Source organism: Pan troglodytes, chromosome 9 (genome assembly GCF_028858775.2).
Source record: "Pan troglodytes isolate AG18354 chromosome 9, NHGRI_mPanTro3-v2.0_pri, whole genome shotgun sequence".
Classification (NCBI taxonomy): domain Eukaryota; kingdom Metazoa; phylum Chordata; class Mammalia; order Primates; family Hominidae; genus Pan; species Pan troglodytes.
Window position 1 is genome coordinate 121,762,847 of NC_072407.2, and position 4,024 is coordinate 121,766,870.

Sequence of the window (4,024 nt, forward strand, 5' to 3'; positions counted from 1 at the left end):
GAGGCAAGGGGCAGGTGTGTGAGTGAGAAAGGAAGGCATGTGGAGGAGGAAAGGGTTAGACAAAGTGAGTGTTAAATCTGCATCTCTGTGTAGACAGAGCTCCCCATCTCAGCTTAAGACCCTCCTGCCCTTGAAGAAGCTTCCTAAAACCAGCTCAGATCTTCCTCTTCTGTTCCCCTGCCTCTTTGCATGTTTCTGGAAGCCCTCAATAGTATGAGTATTATGCACACCCTGCCTGTGGTCAGGCCACTGGGAGGCTGAAGAATGCAGATGCCTGGGCCCCGACCCTGGGGGTTCCCACCCTGGGACCACCCCCCTCCACCCCTAGTCTTCTCCATCTCACTAAGTGCTCAACCCTTTCAATAGAGGCCATTAGTGTCGCTACGGGGAGTGTGGATTCTGGAGCCAGACCCCCGGGGTTGGAATTCTGGTTCTGGCACGGCCTTGCTGGGCTCAGTGCCCTCAACTATGAAATATTTACCGTATATAATATGAGTCTAATATATATATGTTTATTATATAGCATATAATAAATAAGTATAATATATAATATTATCTATATATATTTTTTGTTTTTAGTTTTGTTAAAAAACCATTCTGACAAATCAGAAATGGGGGTTCAGGAGTGGTGGTGATGCAAAAGAAGGAAGCCATGGGGTGGGGGCTGTCAGGGGTGGGGGCACTGGTGTCTCCTTCACCCCCCCCACCCTGATGTGTCCTCTCCTGAAGGACAGACGGTCATATTCTGCAATGTGTCCTCTACCATGTCCTTTACCATGTCTTTTCAAAGCAGGAGAAGATGTCTCTCTCATCAGGCAGATCACTACGATTGACCTCAAAGCGATCCTGCATGCCATTGAGGATCTTGGCATCATTCTCGTCAGACACAAATGTGATAGCCAAGCCCTTGGTGCCAAACCGGCTGGCTCTGGCCACCCAATGCAGGTAGGTGTCAGAATCCTCAGGCATGTCATAATTAAAAGCAATGTTCACCCGCTCAATGTCCATTCCTTGGCCAAATAGGTTGGTAGCCACAAGAATTCACCATTGAAAATCTTTAAACTGCTGATACTGAGAGAGCCTCTGCCCTGGGGCATCCCGCAGTGGATGGCAATGGCTGGGAAGTTCTGCTCCACCCAGTAGCTGGGCTGAGGCAATGCGCCGCTGCACAGACTTCAAAAAGATCATCACCTGGTTGAACTCAAGGACATTCAGAAGGTCATAGCGCTTCCAGTTCTTCTGGTTGTCCTTCAGTTTCATGTAGTACTGCTGCAACCCATGCAGCATCAACTTCATCTCATTATCCACGAAGATCTCCACTGGATCTTTTTTTTTTTTTTTTTTTTGAGACAGAGTCTCGCTCTGTCGCCCAGGCTGGAGTGCAGTGGCGCGATCTCGGCTCACTGCAAGCTCCGCCTCCCGGGTTCACGCCATTCTCCTGCCTCAGCCTCCCGAGTAGCTGGGACTACAGGCGCCCGCTACCACGCCCGGCTAATTTTTTGTATTTTTAGTAGAGACGGGGTTTCACCGTGTTAGCCAGGATGGTCTCGATCTCCTGACCTCGTGATCCGCCCGCCTCGGCCTCCCAAAGTGCTGGGATTACAGGCGTGAGCCACCGCGCCCGGCCCTCTCCACTGGATCTTGCATGAACTTGTGGCAGACTGGACGGATCTCTTTGCTCAAGGTAGCCCTGAACATCATGACCGGCTTCTCACGGTGGGGTCATGCGAAAAATTCCCTGGACATCCAGACACATGTTGAGCTGTTCAAACGTCTTATATCACATTCATTTGAAATAAAGTGTTTTATGTGTTTGAGGTTGAGGCTCTTATTTCCAGCCAGGGCTAGGATACAGCCTGGAGTCCCCACGACGATATGCAGGCAGTTCTTCTTCAGCACCTCTTCATCCTTCTCGATAGACCACCAAAAAATACAGCAACCTTGACATTGGGCATATATTTAGAGAACCGACCATGGCTTGGGAAGCCAACAGCGCCTGTTCCCCAGAGTGGAGGAGCAGAAGTGGATGAAAACATGCATAACCCGTGCAGCAGCATCTGATGCACGGCCATCCCCTGTGAGTGGTAGCTGTTACTACTCTTCCAGTTACTAAGGCTGAAAACCCAAGGGTCATCCCTGATTCCCCCTCCCCTCATTCCAGCACCCTCGCCGCCATCCCATGCAGGTCCCTCCATTTCTCAGCCCTGCACTCCCTCCCCAGCCCATGCGACTCTCCTCTCTTGCCGGCACTGCTGTCCTTGTCTCCTTTCAGTCCAGCCTCCTCTCGCCAGCCAGAGGGACTTGTGAAGATGAAAATTGAATTATGCGACTCCTCTGTTGGAGTTCTGAAGAAAGCCCAAACTTTTTGCCATGGCTTACAGCAAGGCCCTAGCGAGTCATCCTACAGGAAAGAAATAGAAATTTAAACAACAAAACAGTATTTTGCCTTCAGATTAGCAAAGATTTTTAAAAATAAAAATAAGATGCAGTGTTGGTGAGGATGTGGTAAAACTGCAGTTAGCCTGAGAACCTCCTGTTCCAGCATTTTGAGGTCAGGGAAAGATGTCTGACAACGGGACTGAGAAGGAGTTGGAGAGGGGAGAACCAGGTCAGTGGAGGTTAGGGAAGCCCAGAGGAGAGAGTGTTTCCAGAAGGAAGGGGGTTCTCTTGGGTCAAAGGCCACTGAGAGGTCAGAGAAGATAAGGACAGAGAACTGACCATGGCTTGGGCCATAGTGGTTCCAGTGGAAGGGAAGAGGGAAGCCATATTGCCACAAAGGCAGAGAGAGAACCCCACGAGTGGCAAACGCAGAGTGTGTGTGCATGCACGTATGTGTGTGCCTGTGTGTGTGTGCACGTGTGTGCGTGCACGTGTGTGTGCGTGCACATGTGTGTGTGCACGTGTGTGTGCATGCATGTGTGTGTGCACGTGTGTGTGCGCGCGCGTGTGTGTGTGTGCATGTTGGTGGTGGCAGCTGAAGCAGTTGAGGAGATGGTAAGGAGACAGCAGCCCAAGGAGAAGTCTGGAAGGTGAGGAGAGCTCTCTGGGAGGTGCAGGGAGAGGGTAGGTTGACTGAGAGGGTCCTGAGAGCCTGGCTGAAGAGTGGTAGGAAGTGGGAAGGAAGGAACTTCAGGAAGCGGCAGGCTTTGCTCAGTGTCCCAAGGGGAGCCCAGCTTAAAACTTATTAGAAAAAAACAAAGGAAAGCACCTGAGTTTGATGAGTTTGGTTCTAGATGGCAATTCCTCCTGGAGCCTTCTTAATTTCCTTGGTAAATAAGATCGCTTTGATCACTGCCTCAGAGAAAACTTAATTCTGATATGGAATGTCTTGAGTTTGTATCAGTTTGCGGATTCTCCACGGGAAAAATGAGCTGGTGGTGAAAGGGTCCCACAAGAGGAGAAGACAAACATCTCTCTCTCTCTCTCTCTCTCTCTCTCTCTCTCTCTCTCTCTGTGTGTGTCTGTCTGTCTGTCTGTCTCCTAGTTCTAGTTAGAACTAGGAGAGCAGGTAAGGGTAATTTCAGTCCATTTGTTGGGACAGGGCAGTTGGGTAAGGATGGGGTTAGGGACTATTGTTTGGAGCTCAAAGACAGTAAAATGCTTTCAGTTTTGGTGACTCAAAATGTGGGTTATGGGGAGAGGCATATAAGAAAACCCCTTTCCTTGCCAATCTGAGTTCCACATTTCCTTCCAAATCCTGCTTAGAGTTCGCCACCTCCAGGAAGCCTTCCTTCCTACCTCACCTCAGTCCTGGCTGTGACTGGTCCCTTCTTTGAGCCTAAGTTGGCCTGGACAGATTCGTATCATTGGACCAAGGGTGGATGCTCACACTGCAGCATCTAGGGGAACCTCCCTCTCTCTGGGCCTTGATTTCATCATTTATACATCAAAGAGGATGATGGTGACTCTGGCCCTTGCAGTCTCTGGTACTGAGGGCACCCAGGGAGGGTGAGAGTAGGCAGGGCAGGGAGAAGCAGCAGACATCCCTGTTATCTATGGGATGTTATGCTAGGGCTTTTTCATC

The 4,024-nt window shown here is 50.0% G+C and overlaps 1 pseudogene; it reads right to left on the minus strand.

The window, feature by feature from the left end:
• Positions 1-706: 706 nt before the first annotated feature.
• Positions 707-2,072, minus strand: LOC466804 (spliceosome RNA helicase DDX39B-like; annotated as a pseudogene).
• Positions 2,073-4,024: the final 1,952 nt, after the last annotated feature.